Raw genomic sequence first — 9,706 nt, 5'->3', positions numbered from 1 at the left:
GTTTTTTTTAACCCTCCTGTAATTGGCATCCTTATTTTCTGGGGAGTCCTTAGTTCATAAAGAGAAAAAATAATGTTTACACGTGACTAAGGGTGGTTGAAAGACTTTCGATTGTGTGGATCATGACAAGCTATGGACAACATTGCGAAGTATGAGTATTCCTGAACACTTAATTGTGCTCATGAGGAATCTGTACATGGATCAAGAGGCAGTTGTTCGAACAGAACATGGGAACAACTGAATGGTTTAAAATTAAGAAAGGTGTGCGACAGGGTTGTATTCTTTCACCATACTTATTCAACCTGTATGCTGAGCAAATAATCTGAGAAGCTGGGTTCTGTGAAGAAAAACATGGTATCAGGATTGGAGGAAAACTCATTAACAACCTGCGATATGCAGATGATACAATTTGCTTGCTGAAAGTGAAGAGGACTTAAAATATTTACTGATGAACATCAAAGAGCATAGTCTTTGGTATGGATTACATCTCAATGTAAAGAAAACAAAAATCCTCACCACTGGACCAATAAACAACATTCTTAACGGAGAAAAGATTGAAGTTGTCAAGGACTTCATTCTTATTGGATCAACTATCAACACTCACGGAGACAGCAGTCAGGAAATCAAATGACGTGTTGCATTAGGCAAATATGTGGCACAAGACCTTTTTAAAGCATTGAAGAGCAAAGATGTCAGCTTGAGGTCTAAGGTTCGCCTGACCCAAGCTATGGTATTTTCAATAACCTCATATGCATGCGAAAGCTGGACAGTGAATAAGGAAGACCGTAGAAGAATTGATGCTTTTGAGTTATGGTGTTGGAGGAGAATGTTGAAAGTGTCATGGACTGCCAAAAGGACCAATAAATCCATTTTGGAAGAAGTGCAGCCACAGTGCTCTTTGGAGGCCAATATGGCCAAACTTTATCTCTCATACTTCAGACATATTATCAGGAGGCACCAGTCGCTGAAGAAGGATATCATGTTTGGTAAGGTGGAGAGTCAGAGAAAAAGGAGGAAGACCCCCAACGAGATGGATTGGCCAAGTGGCAGCATGGATGGACTCAAGTGTGGCAACAGTAGTGACGTTGGCCCAGGATCGGGCAGTGTTTCCTTCTGCTGTGCAAAAGGTCGCTATGAGTCGGTACCGACTTGATGACACCTAACAACAACAACAACAAGAAGGGTGGTTGCTGCACATGGTAATCTCTCAGTCAGGATAACTCTCTTCTTACATTTCTTCCTATGTCGGCTCTCAGGCTCATTCCAGCCATCCTTTCCTGCTCTCTTTTTCTTGTGTCCCTCCCCAGCTGCTTAAATACCTGCTCAAGTCTCTTCCCCATTCTCTCCCAAGAGGGATACTATAGATTGTCCTAAAACTAACACCTGAAACTTAAACTAGCTCTGAAAAAGCCCCAGTTCCCATTCATAGACAAAAAAAAGGCCAAACAAAAACAGAATCAATGAACGAACACCTGAACAGTTAAAATACTAGTCACTCTCCCATCATTTGCTTGCCTTTGTCTCACATTCCATTCACAATCCAGAGACCAGGGAGCCTCTCCACAAGTCCTTCTCTCTCTATGGTCTTCTCCACCCATCTCCCCCCTCCCCCGCCCCCGGAGCAGTGGGGGAGCTTCTTCCACCTCACAAAGCCCCTAACACTTCGACACCCCTTCACAAGTTTACAAACAATCACAGACAACACACTGCTCCAAAGGAGCAAAGTTTGAAGTTCCCAGCATCTGGGCAACAATCACTACACATAATCGATGGACAAAAATAATTTAGACCAACCATTTATTTGCACTCAGACATTCATACAAGACCCAACTCCTCATTCTCATTCACACATACACATATATGTGTACTTGTCTTGTTCTTAAAAGTACAGAACACTTACCTGCCTTTTCCAAAACCAGAAACCAAACCCTAGGCCTGCCTTCCTGATATCAAATGCAGTCCTTATTCTATGCAATCCTATATGCTGGAATGGTGATCATAGATGCCTCTCATCCAAACTGCCCCTCTAGTCACAACCCTATCCATCCATGCCTTGAGCACAACAGGATAGGGCTTTGCTCAATCATGCTCTGAGAGTGGGAGGGGGCCCAGGAGTGCCACTGCTCAGCCCTCCATAATGCCTGTGGGGGGAAAGTCCCTCGAGGCTGGTTGGGTCTTTAAGGACAGCTGGTCCTGTAGGGTGCCAGAATTGTAAATGAAAAAGTCTTTAAAAACCTGCTGGTCTCAGAGCAAAGAGCAAAGCATTTATTATGTATATGTTAGAACAGGGGAGCAGAAATCTCCCAGATCTGCCTCCCTGAGGGAAAAGGGGAGGGAAGATCTATAGTGATCTTGGGACAGGATCACTTCAGAAACTTCTTTGTTGCTTTGTTAATCTCAAGTCTGTTCTTTTTTTCCATTTTTTAATGCTTTCATTGTGCATTGAGTGAAAGTTTACAGGGCAGATCATCAGTTTTACATTCAACAAGTCATACACCTTGTTTCATTATAATGATTATAATCCCCTCCATGTACCATCCATTAACAGTATTTCTCTCTATTCATTTTAGCCCCCCCCTTTTTTTTTAAACACTCAGGCATACATAATAATTTATACCACCAAAAGGCACATTCTGCAAATCTGCCTCCTGACTGCCAACTCTCAGTCCCTCTCTTCCCATGACTCTAGAGTCGTCAGCTGTTCCCTCTCTCCATGTCCCCATCTCTGCCTCCATCTCTGGTGGTCGCTGCTTCTCTGGATAAGGTCCTGCATTCCACTTGTGCTCTTCTTTCTTGATGATCCTAGGGTCCTCTGTTTCTGGACTGTAAGATTAACGACTCCCTCATTTTTGTTACAAAACTTCTACTTTTACAATTATGACAGTTGCAATTAGTCATGATAACAAATTATTTGCTATTGAAACATAAGACTGTTATCCCCATCTCTTTTTACCAGACCCATCTAGACAAGATGAAAACTATGCACTGGGGACTCTATCTTCCCCCCCCCCGCCAACACACACACACTCTTAAACTAAACTCCCTCTTGAAACCTTGTAAGCCAGTCATTTTGTGTCTTTATTGCCCCCTCATTTTAGGTAGGAAATGTCTAATTTAGGTAGTTGTCTGTCCCTATCTACCCTGTGTACAGAGGGGATAGCATTGATACTTGATGTGAAGACTCCTTCCCTCTCTGTTGGTATTTAGAGCTACTACATCCATGAGTATAGGTCAAGTTCATCCAATTGTAGCAATTTACCCTCATTTCCTTTATCAAAAATTGTTTGTTTGTTTTTTCTCTTCCTCTAGTCAAGTTGTGATCATAAAGCCATTGAGGCTGGGTCAAATGGGTACTGTCTGAAAGCTTGGATGTTCCTGTGTCAAGTCTCTGTTCTTGATATGTTAGCTTTTTCCCAATGGTGCTTATCAGTGACCTTCACAAGAAATGTTTTTATCCCTTCATGGGATAGTCCATGGAGTGGGGGATTAACTACCAATTAAAAGAAGAAATTATTAATCTTTCTTAAAAAAACAAAACCAAAAACAAGATTGAGACTAACTATGAGGCAATAATTGGCTATGACCAATTGGCCAAGCTAAGATTTTCCTGGTACCCTTGGTTCCTCACTGCCCGGTTTCAGTTTAACATTTAATTTTCTGTGTCCCAGCTAAAGGGGTAAAATGGAAATAGCTAATAAGCCAGCCAGAGCAGGGGTGGTTCATGGTAGAACTCTGGCTTCATAGGTGAGAAACCTGGGTTCGATTCCCAGTCAATGCTCCTCAAGCATAACCACACTTTGTCAGTGGAGGTTCATACATTGCTGTGATGCTAAGCAGGTTTCAGTGGAGCTGACAGACTAGCAAGAAAGGTCTGGAGATCTATTTCTGAAAATCAGCCAGTGAAAACCCTACGGATTACAACAGTCTGATTGTGTTGTGCGTGAGGTCCCCATGAATTGGGGATTAACTCAATGTCTATCCATAGCGACCCTGTACAGGGTTTCCGAGGCTGTAAATCTTTATGGGAGCAGAAAGACTCATCTTTCTCCCTCAGAGCAGCTGGTAGTTTCGAACTGCTGACCTTAAGGTTCGCAGCCCGATTCGTAACCACTACCCTACCAGAGCTCCTTACTAAAAACAATAGGAAGCAAGAACTGTTCATAGGTAAGCTCTGAAAATGTGACTGAATTGTCTAAATTGTAGTCAGTGGTGTTTTGCTTCTGCTGTTCTTTTCATAACCTTCCAGCTCCTTTAGGAAAATTGAGTTCATGAATTTCCTGTACCTGCTTAACATTATAGAGACCAACACACTTAAAAAATACCATTGGAAAAAATCCTGCCTGAGTCACTTCATAGCTGTGTGACCTTGGGCAAGGTACCAAACTTCTCTGTGCTTCTTTACTTATTTGTAAAATGGGTACAATAATAATCCCTACCCACAAAGTTGTTTTGAAGAAATGACTTGATAATCTCAAACTCTTAGTGTCTAGCCCATAGTAAAGAAGTGATATTTAATGAGCTGGTGTTACCACAATTTCACAGATTGAGGCCCACATAGGTTGTTATTCTCCGCCATCATACGAGGAGGAATAAAAACCCTATACCGGGTCTCTATGAGTCACAACTGACTCAACAGCACTTTACAACATTTAACATTTTTTAAAAAAATTACAGTTTAACTGTGATCAACATAAGAATATCCCTAAAATTTTCAGATTTTCCCTGGTATTTCCTCCCAGTCAGTACCCAACTCCCCACAAGTTAAATGCTGTTCAGTGGTTCCCACCCCCTACCCCCACCCCAGATGTTTTTCTGCTTTGATTTTCAGCTAGAAACATGTAATGCTTCTTTTATTATCTGTGGCGTCTGAATTTTTTTTTTTAATGTTTTATTGTGAGTTATGTGATAGTTTACATGGGAGAACATTGGTTTTACATTCATTCATTCTATCGTATATCGTCTCATTGTGTGGCATCTGAATTTGAACATCAAATGCCCCCAGCCTAGAAACTGTTGTCTTGTTTATGTTGTTGTTGTTGTTAAGTGCCGTGGAGTCGGTTCCGACTCACAGCGACCCTGCACAGGAAAGCCCGTAAAGATTTCCGAGGTTGTAAATCTTTACAGGAACAGAAAGCCTCATTTTTCTCCCGCCGAACCGCTGGTAGTTTCGAACTGCTGACCTTGCTGTTCACAGCCCGATTCGTAACCACTACGCTACCAGAGCTGCTTTATCTTGTTTATATTGCCTTTTTAAACAACAAAAACTTCCACAGCTATTCGGATCTTTTTATGTTGCCCCTCTTTCAGCTCCGCCCCTGAAATGGAACTGTCCATCAAGCCAGAAACGAATTCTAATTGACCAATTCTGCGCAACGGTACAAGTCCCCACCCACACTCTAGCCAGAGCCGTTCAACAGGAAGCCAATGATAGGGCGTGTCTGTCAAGAGGTTGGCCAATGGAAAGATGATATAATTCAAACAGTCCGCCAATGGGAGAGTGATATTCCCACTCTCTCCAACTGCCTCAGTAGAGTCAGTCTCGTGCCCTTGCAGTTTGACACCTTCTAGGCACCCGGAGGGGTGCAGGATGGCAGGCCCGGGCTCCCTGCATCCCTCCTTGGGCTTTCCCTATTCCTCCCTTCCCTGGGTGAAAGGAGAAGTGGCTTTTCCAGATAAAAAAATAATATGTTTGTAGATATATGTTTTCAGGGTTTCTCCTTTTTAAACAAGGTATAATTGTTTTGGCGCTTCGTTTTAAAAATGTTTTCCAATTTTAAATATTTTAAAAATATTTAAAACTCCTTTGAGTTTGGGCTGCTGAGGAGAAAGATCACCTCCCCTCTCCCCTCTCCACCCTCTCTCCTTGCCCCTCAGAGGTCAAGTCCTGTGAGAAGTTTGAGGATGGGAGAGGCTGGGGGAGGAGGGGTCAGAGAATGGCATGGTGGAGTTAAGATCCAACAGGTGCTTCCTCAGGGTTGAAGGTGAGACAAATATTTTAAGGTATGAAATAGACTGGTTGTAGACCACTTGGGGGAGTCATGGGGGAAATGAATCAAAACGTTGGAACTGGGTTTGTAACAAAAATTAGATGTCTGATTACCCTGGATGAAGGATAGTTCAGGTGCAATAGATCTGAGGGAGATTGGAGAAGAGTGATGCTGGGTTTTGATGGTTACCGAGGGGTGGGTCTATGGGCCACTGAAGTTACTGGGGGAGAAGGAGGCTGGTGGGGAGAGTCTCTGAGTCTGAAGGATGTTGTGTTGAGATGTTTCCCTTTGCTGTCTTCACTTCTCTACCCTAGACAGGCATGACCCTGCTTTTTGTACTAGGCTGTATCTTCTTCCCATTGTGCTTCACTGCCCTACGCTGGGGCCTGCAAAAACATGTCAACCTGCGGATGGAGAGACAAGAGGCTGTTTTGGTGGCATCCAAGTAAGAGAACCAGGGTGTGGGTGTCCTTCCTGGGGCTGGCCTAGTGGAGCTGGTGTCTTCCTTTCAGGTGGTAAATGGCATGGGCATTACTGGAGAAAGCAGAGCTTGTGTTGAGAGGAGAAATAAGTTCTGTTTGCCTAAATATTGTGCTGAAAATATATACAACAGAACACCCATTCAACAATTTCTGCATTTACAATTCAGTGACATTAATTACATTCAGCAACCTTCACTGTTTCAAATTGTGCAACGATTCAATTCTTGCTATCTTTTTCCGTATTATAAGCAAATGCTTCCCCTTACCCCCTCTCTCCCACCCCATTGGTGGTGGCTGTGTTCTGTGGTTCTGACTCATAGCATTCCTGTATAAGGTTTCTGAGGCTGTAAATCTTTACAGGAGCAAAAAGCCTCATCTTTCTCCTTTGGAGTGGCTGGTAGATTCGAACTGCTGACCTTGCAGTTAGCAGACCAACTCGTAACCACTATGCTACCAGGGCCTTTCTTCCACCCCTGTTGTTGTTGTTAGGTGCCATGGAGTTGGTACCGACTCATAGCGACCTTATGCACAGCAGAACGAAACACTGCCCGATCCTAGGCCAACAGCACTACTGTTGGCACGCTTGAGTCCATCGATGCTGCCACTTGGCCAATCCTTCTTGTTGGGGGTCTTCCTCTTTTTCTCTGACCCGCCACCTTACCAAACATGATATCCTTCTACAGCAACTGGTCCCTCCTGACAACATGTCCGAAGTATGAGAGACAAACTTTGGCCATCTTGGCCTCCAAGGAGCACTGTGGCTGCACTTCTTCCAAAATGGAGCTACTGGTTCTTTGGGCAGTCCCTGGCACTTTCAATAGTTTCCTTCAACACCATAACTCAAATGCTTCAATTCTTCTGTGTCTTCCTTATTCACTGCCCAACTTTCGCATACATATGAGGTTACTGAAAATACCATGCCTTGGGTCAGGCGCACTTTAGTCCTCAAACTGACATCTTTACTCTGAGCACTTTAAGGAGGTCTTGTGCAGCAGATTTTCCTAATTGTTGTTGACAACTTCAGTCTTTTCTCCACTTATCTGGATGTTGTTTATTGGTCCAGTGGTGAGGATTTTTGTCTATTACCAAACACCTCGACAAAGATAGAAAGTGGACAGAATTTACTGGTAGAAAAACAAAACAAAACTCCTGTCTCTAAACTGTTTTAATCCATAAAAAGTGAAGCCTCCATTCCTTAACCAATTTTGTGGTCTTCAAGTAAAGATGGTGGCCCAATGTTTCCTCAGTCAGTATATTTTTGTAGTTTTGTACATCTTTGGATTGGGAACCATACTGACCTGGGTTTAAAATACTGCTTTATCAATTTTCATAGCTATATTGCCTTAGGCAAGAATCCTGGTGTAGTGTTGTAGGATTATGCACTGGTTAGCAAGGTTGGTTTGAATCACAAGGTCGGTGTTTCAAACTCACCAGCAGTTTCTTGGAAACCCTATACAGGGTCGCTGTGAGTTGGCACTTAACAACAACTGCCTTTGGCGAGTTGTATTCTTTTAGTTATTTTTTTTTTTTTTAATTGTGTTGTTTTTTAACCTCTCAGTTCACCACCTAGGAGGATAAAATAAGAACCAACATAAATGACTTCACACAGTGCCCAGTATATAGTAAGTACTCAGGAAGCTGGGTACCTTCCTTTTCCCTTTAAGTGAACCCTTGTGTTCAGGACTCTAGAGCCATTATAGGCTCTAAAATTGTCTCTAATTCCCTCAGCCTAAAGACTCAAGACAGCTGGGGAATTTGTTCCTACACCATGCCACCAGAGGGCAGCACAAAATTGCAAATCCTGGCCCCTTGCCTCTCTTGGAAAGTAGCTGGAGAGTGGGCTTTGAGGAGGGAAAGACGTTGTATGGTGGTTATAAATGTACATCTTACAAGTAGGCCTGGAGACCAAAGGACACTTTGGGTAGTAGGCCCCACATCATAGGATAGTTGTGTTCAAGACAGGATGGCAGAATCCCAGGGGCTTCTGACCTAGTGTGACCCTGGATCAACTCCCACCGAGGTCTGTTTTGGCATGGTTGAGTGAGGAACTTGAACCAACCCCTGGGATTCTGCCATCCTGTCTTGAACACAACTGTCCCACTCTGAAACTGGGATGTCCTGGGAAGTGGAGGGAAGAGAGCCAGGAGCCCGCCCAATAAACCTGGGAAAAGATAGTGGCTGGTGCTTAGAGAAGGCTGGGGAAGAACAAGCCACCTGGAGAGCAGGCCCAGGGGAATCCTCCTGCTAAAGAGGGTCTCCTGAAAGGCAGAGTTTCTCCATTCTCCTTGTCACTGAACCCTAACGTGAGTGGGTTCCTGCCATTTCTTAACTGTGTGACCTTGGGGATGATCACTTAGTGCTTCAAGACCCCTTTGTGGCCTATAAGAAGGGGATGGGCACAGCTACCTCAGTGTTGTTAGATAAGAAAATGAGACAGGATGCTAAAGAGTCAGGGGTAGACATGTGGCACCTCAGGTGGGGGTAAAGCAGGCAGTGAGGGGATTCTGAGTTTGAGGGTGTTTTCCTTCCCGTCCATTATCATCTTCAGCAAGCTGTTACTCCCTCCCTTGGGGTCCCCCTCTCCTAGGCCAAACTGGATGTCTATGCAGTGGTATCTGTCCCCCCCACCCCCAGGCCACAGTGGAGAACCTGCTGGAGATGCTGGCAGAGGACATGCCAGGCATTTCCAAAGTGCTGATGAAAAAAAACAGGGTCAGGCGTATGTGAGGCTTCGAGCCCCCTCCTAGCTGGTCAGGAGCTGTGGGCCACTTGCCACCCCAAGAACAGAGCCCACCCTCCCCTGGGCCCTAGTCCCCAGCAGCCCCCTGTGCCGCAGCTGCTGTCTCTTTAAGGGCCTCCCCCCTCCCCCTTTCACTGCTCCCCCCCCCATCTCTGTCGCAGCCACTGCTGTGGCTCAGAGCTGCATGGGGAGACGCTGCTGCAGGTCCGGTTTCTTGGTGTCTGGTCGGTGCCATCATTTCCCCAGCCCTCCCCCGCCCTCCCCAAACTGGCGACCCCTCCCCCTCCCCCTCCTCAACGAGGGGGCAGGGGGCTGGGCACCTACTCTCTATAATGCCACGTGTGGCGCCCGCGCCGGGCAGCGGGGACTGTAGCGGCAGCAGGCACAGAAGGCAGTGGAGGCGGGAGAGCTGTGGTGACCGCTGACCACTGCCTGGCCACTCCTCTCACTCCGTCCTTCACCCCCTCCCTCGAGGGGCTGGCACCACAGTCCCCCCC

Source organism: Chrysochloris asiatica, unplaced genomic scaffold (genome assembly GCF_000296735.1).
Source record: "Chrysochloris asiatica unplaced genomic scaffold, ChrAsi1.0 scaffold00440, whole genome shotgun sequence".
In the NCBI taxonomy this organism is placed as follows: Eukaryota; Metazoa; Chordata; class Mammalia; order Afrosoricida; family Chrysochloridae; genus Chrysochloris; species Chrysochloris asiatica.
Note: the sequence above shows the minus strand (reverse complement) of the source record.